The sequence below is a fragment of the Podarcis muralis genome, chromosome 15 (assembly GCF_964188315.1).
Source record: "Podarcis muralis chromosome 15, rPodMur119.hap1.1, whole genome shotgun sequence".
NCBI lineage: Eukaryota > Metazoa > Chordata > Lepidosauria > Squamata > Lacertidae > Podarcis > Podarcis muralis.
The window spans coordinates 11,983,466-11,996,165 of record NC_135669.1 but is presented as its reverse complement, the minus strand read 5'-3'; the positions used below and the strand labels follow the sequence as shown (position 1 = coordinate 11,996,165).

The window sequence follows — 12,700 nt, the reverse complement described above, 5'->3', positions numbered from 1 at the left end:
CTGATATTGATGGAGGGCACAAGGAGAAGGGGACGACAGAGGACGAGATGGTTGGATAGTGTTCTCGAAGCTACCAGCATGAGTTTGACTAAACTGCGGGAGGCAGTGGAAGGCAGGAGTGCCTGGCGTGCTCTGGTCCATGGGGTCACAAAGAGTCGGGCACGACTAAACAACAACAACAAAAGCATGAGAAGATTGTGTGTAGCACAAAGCCAGTGAGAGGTGTGGCCTAGAGAGGGGTGTGGCCCTCAAGGGCCTGATAGAAGAGGCCTAGAGGGTCACATTTGGCCCTTGGCCCTGATGTTCCTTACCACTGGCATATTACATTTAAAAAGTGGGTTGTATTTCATTAGCAACCCCCCATTTATTCTTCTGCAGACAACGAAAAAGCAGGGATGGGGAGGGGGAACCTGATGGTACAACATATTAGCAACTTCCATTTCATCGTCTTCTCCCCCCCCCCCCATTTGTTTTGTTACATCTTCTTGCCAGTGTGATTTCATTTGTGCAGAAAAGTGCCCCGGAAAGGTCTTTTAATGCATTTGTGGAGAAATTGGTTTCCTTATATCTTAGTGACAGATCCAGCATCTCTAACTGCGGCAATTAATTTAGCAGCATAAAAAATTAAGTGGCGTGTTTTGTCAGCTGAGCAGTTTCCCCCGTTTGTGAGCTTCGTTCGTGGGCTGGTCTTGAAAGGCATTTTGTTTGCTGGGGCATTTAGAAACGTTTTTAAAAATAGCATTTCAAATGCACTTTTGAAATGTGTTTGTGAGGCGAAAAGGGTACTTCTGGCAAATGTTTAGTGCAAAGTGAATGCAAAAGCTATTTGGAGCTAAGCGAAGGCACGATAAATCCAAGCCGCTTGACAAGGGGGAGAGCAAGACTTAATAAAACTGTATTGTTGGGTTATTTTTCCATGTAAGAATCTGAGCTGTCGTTTAATGATGGGATGGGTAAGAGAATCGGGAATGGAAGAAAAACTGATGGGAGTAAATCTTAATTTAATTAACCTGACGTGTTTATTTTACTCTAGGAATCTCTCTGTGCTTCACTGTCTCCGGGTAACAAACGTGATTGGCATTTATTACATCTTTTTGCTTCTTAACAGACACTCGGCTATCTTTTTGTGTTGCATGTGTACAGTTTAGTTGCGTCTTTCAGATGTCAGATTGTGGAACAGGTAGGAGCCTTTGGAAGAATGCTGGCTGCTGACATCTCTAATTGTACAAGCAACCTAACAGCAACGTGGGAATTAGCCTCAAAGAGAGGCAGACCACTGGTCAGTCTAGCTCAGTTCTGCCTGTGACACGGACTGAACCTCAGACCATTCAGATGCAAAACACCTGTTCTGACTTTCCGCCTGCATACAGCATTCTGGAAGTCCTGGGACCACTTCCTCTCCTTTTAGGAAAGGGGAGGAAGTCAAAAAGAGAATTTTCAACACTGCCTGCTCTATATTTACTGGACCCTCCCTCTGTGGTGAATGCTGGGATGAAACGACTCACCATTTTTAGTTCTTTTATTCCAAGCTAATTCTTAAATAAAACTTTCTTCCCAAGTTTGGCTTGCGCTTGGCCTGCCTTCCAGGGAGAGAAGATTCCCGGTGTTGTTGTTTGTCTGTGTTCTGAATGAAGTTTTGAGAACTGTTCATTGCCCTTTTTCAAGAGAGGCTGAATGGAGAGGCCTGAGGGAGCGATCCACCGCCTGGCGCCAAAAGTTTATTCTGCTTGACTGTGTCAAGTAATAGCGTCGAGCGGAATTTGAACTCTGGGCAGTGTGTATGGAGGTCCTGGGCTGTCCAGACGACAAGGCCCCACTCTCTTCCTCACTGTTCTGGTCCAAAGATTTATACAAAGGTTTACAAGCTTGATCTCTGCCGGGTGAAGTCTGGTACTGTGACTTACTCAAGGACTTTCAGAGACTTCAGTTTGATAGTTCTGGTGTTTTCCTTTATTCCATCAAGTTTTCTATACTGTAATTGTTTCTGGCCATCGTGTTGCTTTCGATATTGCTGAGTCACATTTTGCAACACAGGGGTTTGTTTGTTTACCCCACTGGTCCAAAGGAAAGCAGAGCAAGATGGTGCAAGACAACATGCTACTGTTTTAGGAACCCCTCTCTGGATTTGTGTAGGATTTACTCCTTAGCCCTTTCTTCTTCTGAAGATATTCCACAAGGCAGAAGAGGTTTAAGAGCAGAGTTTTCCTTCTCCTAGATGGGCTCCCCTCCCAAGTTGACAAGCCCCATCAGCCCCCACTTCCCTCTGCAGCACATGCAGAAACCACATTCTTCACCGTTGGACACACATTGGTCTTGTCCACTCAATCTGCCAGAGCTTGTCTTTGCATGCAGGGGAAGTTCCAAACTCACTGAGAGTTTCAGACCCATCAGCTACCCTCATCTGGTTTAGCTGGCCAGTCAAAGCTGTTTCCGAGGGTGTGGAGGCTCTTGTGTGCTATCAGCTTTTAGGAGCCCAAGGTCAGAGCTGAGTGCAGAGTGGGGACCAAAGGTGGAAAACTACCCCAGAAGGAGCACAACATTCCCTCTTCAGTTGCACTACCTCTCCTCTAACAACCCCCACACACCATATAAATGTAGACATGTGATTATGTAATGTCTGAGTGTTTCACCATACAGCCTTTTAAAGATATTTTGTTGTTCATCGTTGGAATATTTGTCCGTTCCTTGAGCATCTTGTACTAGAAAGGCATATGATAAATATGTGAGCAGAGCAAATAGATGTAACCCAACCCTGTGTGTTGATTCTGTGTTAAAATCAACAATGGAACAATCGATTCACGGGATTGTTTTTGAGGAAAGTCCATGGATGACCGTTCCAAAGACAATAACATCCTGGAATATATTCTAGGAGTCCTGGGTATGATCCTCTGTATGTAAAATCTTATGCCAGAACCAGCCATTTCTGTGCGGCTAATGAGATCATGAATCAGCTATGCAAACTGAGTATAGCAATAATTGGAATTGGTGGAATTGTGATGCTAGAATTCTTGCATGGGTCCCCTCCCTCACTTGGGTCCAAGGAGAAGATGGGACTGCAAGACCTTAGAAGCTCACATGGCCCATTTTGTGGAAGGCACTGGAGATGACCGGAAAACAATGGATATCATCTATTGAAGCTTTTTATTATTGTGAAATAACTCAGTAACTGGACCTTGGCTTTCTATTTCTTTAGCAATAGGGATCCCCCCATTTCCCTTGGGTGGAAATCCCACTATCTAATAATAGACCATTCAGAAAAGCTCCTTGCTACCAAATACTGCATTTTGTGATGTGAACGCCATCCTCTTCTTTTCTGCCTCCCAGATGGTGCACACAGCTTTGTATCATGCTGAATAATTCCTCTCCATCCTCCAGTGTTGATAGCTTCAAATATCTCTTTCTAGACAGGGAAGCAGTCAAAGCACCGATTTACCTTTTCTCTCTTCACCCCTCCTCACATCCACCCCCCCGCCCCCAAGCCAAACATCTCAAAACTGCTGGGATGGAGACTCCTATGGGAATATGTATGCTAAAAGCACCAAATAAACCTATTTCACTAGGGGGTAGTTAAGTGAACAATCTGGCTTAGTAGCATTGCTGGTAGAACACCTGGAAGGGAGCCAAGGTGATCTCAAGGTAGGTCATCTTATTGTTTTCCTGCAACAATTTATGTTTGGATTTTGTTATACAGAGACCGAATTTTCCAGGCTGATATTACTGGGGAAATCTGCTGTTATCTCTGTGTGAATTACAGAAGCCTTTTCACTCAGAATTAATTGTACCCTTAGAGGGACTTAGTGCATAATCTCTGGTCTATGATCTTCACTTGTCAAGTTGAGGTCCCTGCGTGCCGTGAGTTTGGAAGGCTCAGCTCAAGTGGGAGTTCCCTTTTCGCAGAGCCGGTTGTATTGTTGCAAAATTTGGCACGAGGCAGCCTCCGACTCTCTCTCTCTCTCTCTCTCTCTCTCTCTCTCTCTCTCTCTCTCTCTCCCTTCTCTCTTTGGAGGGCAGGCCTATTACCGCAAATAGAACAGAGATGAATACTGTACACATGCTGCCTCTTGCAGTTGGGGGGCCTTTTCATTTTAGGCTTAAGTCAATTGCTGAGATTCTGTTGGGAAGCTGTCTCGGTAGGGGAGGGGAGCTGTTCGGCACTTCGAGTTAGCGAGAAGAAAGACTGTCCCAGTTTGATCTTCTTGTGAGTTGCCAACCTCTTTATTTTTAGAAGTGAAAACAAAGTCAGCTCCTTATGTGAGTTGCTGAGACGTTGCGCCTGTAATGCAGGAGGCTATCTGCTCTTGTCTTTTGCTGAGCGATTTTATGTGGGATTTCCATCCCCCCTTTCATTTTTTCTTCTTCATTGTTCTTGCATGCTTGCACAAGCAATCACTCAGCGTGGTCACAAATTTAAGTGTGGCAGAGGTGTTCCAAAAGCTCCTTTGCTGCCCTAAAAAATCCAAGGCACAATTCAAAAGGCTGGTTTTGACCTGTAGCACCTTGCATGGCTCAGGACACGACACCATTCCTTATATAATCACTGGGACCAATATCTGAGCCCCTATACAGTGGTACCTGGGGTTACAGACGCTTCAGGTTACAGACCCTGCTAACCCAGAAATAGTACCTTGGGTTAAGAACTTTGCTTCAGGATGAGAACAGAAATCGCGCAGTGGCAGCGGGAGGCCCCATTAGCTAAAGTGGTACCTCAGGTTAACAAAGGACCTCCAGAATGACTTAAGTTCTTAACCCGAGGTACCACTGTACTGTGTTTTCCCTTACAATAGATGTTTGGAGGGTAGAAAGAAAAGAATGGGTCTTTTCTGAGTTAAAGGTAAAGGTGCCCCTGACCGTTAGGTCCAGTCGTGGACAGCTCTGGGGTTGTGTGCTCATCTTGCTCTATAGGCTGAGGGAGCCAGTGTTTGTCCGCAGACAGCTTCCGGGCCAGCATGACTAAGCAGCTTCTGGCGAACCAGAGCAGCGCACAAAAACGCCATTTACCTTCCCGCCGGAGCGGTCGGTACCTATTTATCTACTTGCACTTGACGTGCTTTTGAACTGCTAAGTGGGCAGGAGCTGGGACCGAACAACGGGAGCTCACCCCATCACGGGGATTCAAACCGCCGACCTTCTGATTGGCCAGCCCTAGGCTCTGTGGTTTAGACCACAGCGTCACCCAACTCCCATTTCTTTTCTGAGTTAGCCCCTATTAAAAAATCATCTCCAAGGAGAGGCTCGCCTAGCCCCAATTTTGTCATCCTGGCCCCACACAAAGACATCTTCACTCACTTGGGCATTAGGGCAGCTTTTGAATGGCCTGGCTTTTGGGTGATATTTTTTCATGTGGGTGGGATGGTTATTTCGCGTTGGGTGAATATTTGTTGCTACCATTTGTTGCTCCTAGGGGCTGCGGGGGCTTCAGCTCCCACAATAAAAGATTGGAGGTGGCCGGGTCTCCACAAAGTTGATGGGCATTCCCATTCAAATTGTGTGTGTGAGCTACATCATGTGATCGATTATGTGAGGCAGGCCTTACCTGGGCCCCCACAATATTTTATTCAAGTTGGCACCCCTGGTTGCCACAGCATTTCTGTATATTTCTTTGGTTTTAAAGGATATTGATTGTGTGTGTATGTTGCTGTTGCTGTAAATCACTCTGTGGACTCCTTCTGGCTGTATGAAGCAATGTATAAACTGAACAGAGTTGAACTGAATACATGGCAGGTGGTTTGGATAATCTTGGCCCTAACTTATGTCCTTTAATTTCAGTGGTCTACTTTGAGTAGAAGCTAGTTGGATACGATCCAATGGATTGTATGCAACCAAATTCTACTCAGAGGAGACCTGTTGAAAAATAAAAGATCTAAGTTATGTCCACCAATTTTAATGGGTCTACTCTGAGCCGGACCAACATTGGATGCAACTTTGTGTGTTTAGCATCCCATCTAGTTTGGCCCTTTCATAAGCAACCTTGTGAAAGGAAAAGGTTTGCACTTCACAAGTGTCAATGCCTGTGTGCCCCACTGCCAGCAGAAGATACAGCTTTCAAAATCCTTTAGTGGGGCTAGCTCACTCTGTGCTTACCACATGATGGGAAGCCGTTCTCTCCTGATATAAATGTACCCTTCCCTCGCTTTCCTTCTTCATACTGACAAACATACAAGGATATGCCTGCTGCTATCTGCAGGTACCTGCCACTTTGTCCATTTGTATCAAATCACAGCCTAAATTTGTGCTTTCTGACTTCTGCCTGGAGAACTGTGTGGCGGTAAGAGTCAGTTGCTGACACGCGCCGGGCTTGACAATGCAGTCATTGATTGTGTTTATGTCCTTGGGTGGGTCTAGGACTTTCCCCCTCCCTCAAACGCTTTTTCTTAAGGTCTGCGTGCCGTCTGTTTCCCACCTGTAGTGGTGACAAGAGCAGAGGAGACCTTTTAGGTCATGAAAATATATAACTTATAAGGACTTCATTGTCTTCTGTGTGTATGTACCTAGACGAGGGATGGGCCAATCTTTCAGTTTTGGTTTCCCTCAGCACCTCGTTTTCCCCCGCTCCTGTGTTCAGTTCTCCACACTTCCACATCGCTTCGTGATTCATTTATTGATTTATTTATAAACTCCCCATGAGCATTCATTAGCATTTTTAGCAAGCATTTCTCCTCATGTACACATTATTGTGATTATTAATTATATGCCCTTCACCCTAAGATCCCAGGGGAGGTTGCAACAGTGAAAGACCATATTAAAAACAATTTAAAACAAATCCTGTCCTCCCTAAAAGTGGGCACGTGTTGCGGTGAGATCTGGAGACTGACCTCTTGGTTGTGGGTGGGTCCATTGGATAGCCACAACACCCGATTGGTAGGTCCCTCGATGCTGGGTTTCAATCTGGCCAATGGGGTTGCAGTCTAAATGGATCAAGGGACCTATATAAACCCATGAACGTGACCCAGAGCTTCCTCTTTCGGCTTGCGCATCAGAACACCTGCCCACCTCTCCCTAATTTTAGGGCCTTTTGCGATTGACCTTGCTATGCCGTTGTGTGTCGTTTGTCGTTGGGGCAGGAATTTTCCCACTTTGCTGATTGGCTGTTGCCATTTGGGTTTCGTCTGCCATGTCGCAATTCATCACAACTTATAAGGTTGCAGATAGGCACTGGTTCATGTGATAGGGATGGGAGAACAGTCTCACCATCCCTATGTGAAGGGTATTCCGTTAAAGGAATCCAGGGACTCAACTTGGTTTGGCCAACCCCTGAAAAGGGGTTGTGCCCATGCCTGAGTCCAGGGGAGCATCTGGGGAGTGAATAGAGTGAATAGAGTCTGCTCCCAGGCTTTTCACCTGCCTCAGGTGTTCACCCTTGGCTGACCTATGACAGAGCTCTGGGTCAGTGCTACCTGGAAGGGTGCAGGGAGCTAGTCGAACCAGAGCCTATGCAACCACACACTTTTCTGCAATCAATAAAGTTGTGGCCTAAATTCTGCCAAAAACCAAAACTAAAATTTGAGTCAAATGTATCTTTATTTAGGAGGGAGGTCTCTGGGTCTGAACACGCAACTGTGGGTCCCACAAATATGCCCTTCAAGTGTCAGAAGCCAGGGTAAAGAGGTGCCTCTTCAGCTGTATAATAAAGGTGACAGACACACTTCTGTGCGGACAACTCAGGATGTGCCACAGAGAAGACCCTCTCCTGCCCCCATCAAGTCTCTGAGGGCAGAGGAACTACCAAGAGGGCCCCTTCTGTTGATCTTAGCACCTGGCAGAGTCTGTAGGGAAGAAGGCAGCCTTTCAGATATTGGGGCCAGAGTCATTTAGGGCTTTGAAGACTAACATGAGCACCTTGAATTGGGCCTGGAAATTCAGAACCAGTGCAGCTGCCTTAACGCAAGGGTTGTAAGAGCTAAACAGAACGCCAGCCAGTAATCTGACGGCTTCATTTTCCACCAAATGCAGTTTCGGCGTCGAGAGCAGCCACATGTTAGGTACCTTTGTCTAATATAAAACTGATTTAGGCACACCTAATATGTGCACGAACGCGCATGCGCACATGGCGCCGAACTTGGAAGTAACCCAGAAACGTCACAAAAAAGGGTGGACTGGGGCAGGAGGGGGGAACGGGGTGCTTGAAGGCTTTTTCAATGGGTGTTCCGATTATTTCACAGTGCCTCGGATCATAACCCCTGTGTAAATGGGGAGTTTCCTGTACACATTTTTGCAAACCAGTGAACCCTAAGGCAATGCATTTGTGTATCCTATTTTCACTGATTGATTCCTCTGTATCTACACTTTAGTGTTCAGTCTGCTGCCCAGATACTTGCTGCTAGTGCCTGTCTTGCTCTCCCTCAAGGCTTTTTATATTTAAGAAGGAGAATCCCTCAAACAGAGGTCTGTGAAGTAGGACCCACAGATACTCCTTTTCTGACTTGCCTAGGTCAGTGAGTGTTTCCTAAACTGCGGGTTGCAACCCACAAATGGATCACAAAACCTGCACAGGTGGATCATTTTTATAAGTAAAACCAAAAGACTCCTGGTACGATGGATGCCACTAACAACTTTTTGTTTGTTGGCATATTATAAGGCTGCACTGACACTTATGGCAATAATGCAATTTGTCACCATGACAAATGAATGTGGAGTTGTGTGTTGTCATGACAAAAAGTTTGTGAATTAGCAGCAGCAGCAACAACAACAATAACGTTTTGATTACTTATATCCTGCCCATCTTGCTGGGTTGCTGCAGCCACTCTGGGAAGTTTCCAACACATATAATGATAATATAATAATGAATTTTTACTTGTATCCCACCCTCCCCGGCTGAGGCCAGGCTCAGAGCAGCTAACATCATAAAAAGCATATAAAAGCATAATTCAACATCAAACATTTTTTAAAAACTACTGTTTGATATTACAGTCGTACCTTGGATACCGAATGTCTTGGTACTCAGATGTTTTGGCTCACGAACGCCGCAAACCTGGAAGTGAGTGTTCCAGTTTGCGAACGTTCTTTGGAACCCGAACGTCCGACGCAACTTCTGCAGCTTCCTGCAGCCAATCAGAAGCCGCGCCTTGGTTTCTGAACGTTTTGGAAGTCGAACAGACTTCCGGAATGGATTCCGTTTTACTTCCGAGGTACCACTGTATTTAAAAGCACCTTCTTAAGTTTTTATCAGTTCTAAGAAAGCCTCCCCACCCTGCTTTACATCTCGCCTTTTTACAAATTACCATAGATGATGCAGAGATGTGCTGGTCCTAAATAAAATGGGACACTTGTCTCAATTTTTAACTCTCGATTTGGAGGGGTAGGGTGAACAGTTGTGAATGCGAGTTATTTCAGTGTCGTCAAATTGGTTTTCAGGTTAGGCCCTCCTGCAGCAAGGCAAATTTGAGCCAACAGCCTGACTGTTTAATAAAGTGAGGTGCCGTTTGCAACGTGCTTAGCAGATGTGATGTGTCACTGAATAGATGGCAGATACCATTCTGATCCTGGATTAGCGCAGGGCACAGACTCCACATTCTTCCCTTTCGAGTTATTTTGCTTTTTGCCGTTTGCTTGTTTGCCTTCAAATGCTCTCTTAATATTTCTCTGCGTTTGCTCTGCCAGTTCCCTACTGTGCTGGTATTTGGAGCTGGTTCTCAAGCTGCCTTCTCTTGCTGATTGCGTGTGTGTGCCTGGTTGGATATATTTATTTTTTAATTTGGGAGTGGAGCTGAGGGGGTCTGTCTAACAGCCTTGTTGCTGCTGGTCCAAGAAGCTGGCTGGGTTCCAGCACCTGGCCATGACATACAGCACCCTTCATGAAACCAGACAGAATTAAACCCTTTGTTTCCTGTTTGCCTGGCTGGCTTAAAAAAAAAAAAAAAGGAGCAGAAAAGCAGAGAGACGAGAGTGCCCAACAAGACAGTCTTTGTATTAATTTAATTAATCAGTTTAGTGGAGGGGGGGGGAAGGAGGATGGGCGCTCATGTAATAAATGCATGTTTTTCTTAGGGATTTGAGATAGTTGTGTTACAAATGTGGGACCTGCAGGACTCATTAGATACTTGATGTCCTCTTGTGATCTGGCATTAGGGGGGTTGTCCTTTAATTAATATTTATTTTACCAAATTTAGACACTGTTTGGTTGTAACAACAAATCAAAACAGCTCGAAACAGTTTACAATGGTATAAAATGAAACATTAGAAAGTATAGATTGACAAAAGGTATTAAGACATTTAAAAGATGAAAACACATGTAATGTGGGTGGCGCTGTGGTCTAAACCACTGAGCCTAGGACTTGCCGATCAGAAGGTCGGCGGTTCGAATCCCCGCGACGGGGTGAGCTCCCGTTGCTCGGTCCCAGCTCCTGCCAACCTAGCAGTTTGAAAGCACGTCAAAGTGCAAGTAGATAAATAGGTACCACTCCGGCGGGAAGGTAAACGGCATTTCCGTGTGCTGCTCTGGTTCGCCAGAAGCGGCTTAGTCATGCTGGCCACATGACCCGGAAGCTGTACACCGGCTCCCTCGGCCAATAAAGCGAGATGAGCACCGCAACCCCAGAGTCGGTCACGACTGGACCTAATGGTCAGGGGTCCCTTTACCTTTAACATCTGCATGTCTGAATGGACTTGCCCGAACAAAACAAAGTTTTAAGCAGGCACCAAAAATAGTGGAAGGAAGGCACTTGCCTGATGTCAATAGGCCGGGAGTTCCAAAGTTTCAGTGATGTCACACCGAAAGAACGGTTTCTTCAAATGTAGAACAGATATTATATGGCACTGCAGAACAGTAGCAGTTCTGCAGATCACAGTGGTTGATTGAGTGGGCATATATGGGGAAAGGTGAGCTTGCAGGTAAACTGATCCCAAGTTGTTAAGAGTTTTATAGACTAAATAGTAACACCTTGAACTTGACTAGGTGGCAAATCAGCAACCAACGTAGATCTCTGAGCGCAGGTGCTACATGACATGACAAGGTCTATCTCCTTTCAGCAACCACAACTGCTCTACATGATTGTGCAACCTCTGGATGAAATGCAATGGAAGCCCCACATGGAGAGCATTGCAGTAATCCAAACTTGAAGTCGCCAGTGCTGGAACTAGTCTGGCGAACCCCATATCTCCTTGTGCTTCTTCCCCTTTTCTCCTTAGCTTATAGGGCATCTGTTTGCAGTGCTATGAGACCTCTGCCACTCAGCATCTTAATTTCCCGGAAGAAATTATAAATTAGCATATGCAAAATTGTGTGGTGGACCTGTTGCCCCCAAGTGTTTTGAAGTACCCACCAAAGACCCTGATCTATCCCAAAGTGTACATTGGTACCTCTGGTTACGAATTTAATTCGTTCCAGAGGTCCGTTCTTAACCTGAAACTGTTCTTAACCTGAGGTACCACTTTAGCTAATGGGGCCTCCCGCTGCCGCCCTGCCACCGGCACGTGATTTCTATTCTCATCCTGAGGTAAAGTTCTTAACCCGAGGTACTACTTCCAGGTTAGCAAAATCTGTAACCCAAAGTGTTTGTAACCTGAGGTGTTTGTAACCCGAGGTACCACTGTATTCCATAATCAACCATCTAATATTTGCCCCCCCCAGCTCTTCCAGTCCCCAGTCATGGTGGTGTTGTGTTTGTGCGTCTGTTTCACGATGCAATGACTCACACTTAAATCAAGGCATAGGTATGTGCTAAAAGTCTTGGTTCAAGTCAGTAATGACATTTAAGGCCGATGGGATAAAAACAAACAAACTGGTATTTTTTAACTTTCTGAAACCAGTCCCTTCTCTTGCTTAACTTCTTTCATTTTAGGTATAAATTGCCTAAAATGTTCCAGCTTCTAAACAGCTGCAAAGTATCTGAAGAAGGCAGGTGAACAGCTGACGTGGACAGACTCTAGAGGTCCCCTGCTGGGGTGTAAGTCTTGGCCCGTGCCCAGTATTGCGGACTCCTGACGCTAAACTTTCATGAGACTGCGTTGATGTTGCTGTACTTCACAATCAATGGGTGAAATAGACCAGGCCTACTGAAAAGTCGTGATTGGTTGTGCTACCTGGGTTTCACAGATTTGGAAGGGAGGTGATTGCAATGAGCTGCTTGGCTCCATCACCAGTGATGACAGGTGATGGGTGGGTGGGTGTAGCTTGGGGAAAATGGCCTGGTGGGCTAAGATTGGCTCATGAGCTAATTCCCCACCCCTGATTTAGGACAACTATTCCTTAAACGTGCAGGGTATTAGCAAGTTTACAGCAACAGAGGGCATGGCCCTCAGTAGAGGATTGTCTATTCTTGGCTGTGTTTGGGGCCTCTACTGAAGACCTTCAGTTTTTCCCAACAAGGTTTTTAAGTGGAGATATTTATCCCAGTCTGTGTCTGTCTTGGATTTGAAATTTGTCAGTCGCTTTTTCTTGCCCAGGACAACCAAAAGCGCCTTACCACCAAACAGAGGGAAGTTGTGTGTGGGAGGAGAGGAGCTGGAGAAAGCAAGCCCCCCCCCCCAATTGCAATGGTTCTGGGTGGGAAGTGGGGCAGGCTGGGTAAGGGGCACACAGCACAGGCAAATATATGACATTGCTTTTTATTGTTGAATTTATTCTGAAATGCTTTGAGATGCACTAAATGTTGTTTTGAGATGTTCGAACCCCCTCCCTATTGATATCAGGGATGTGTTTTCACTCTACGCTTTCCGGCACCTGCTAAAAACTGTTTTTTGTTAGGGAAGCCTATCCAGACGC

The 12,700-nt window shown here is 45.7% G+C and overlaps 1 protein-coding gene across 10 annotated transcripts in view; it reads left to right on the top strand.

Annotated features, from left to right (window-relative positions):
* PKNOX2 (PBX/knotted 1 homeobox 2) overlaps nucleotides 1-12,700 on the top strand; it is a 432,230-nt gene that overhangs the window by 46,372 nt on the left and 373,158 nt on the right. Inside the window, exon 1 of one of the 10 annotated variants that reach the window (XM_077919654.1) lies at nucleotides 4,071-4,198. The exons of the other annotated variants lie outside the window; for them this stretch is intronic. The gene's annotated coding sequence lies outside the window, so the exon portion shown is untranslated. Of the gene's footprint in view, nucleotides 1-4,070; nucleotides 4,199-12,700 lie in introns of those variants that run through there. 10 annotated transcript variants of the gene reach the window in all.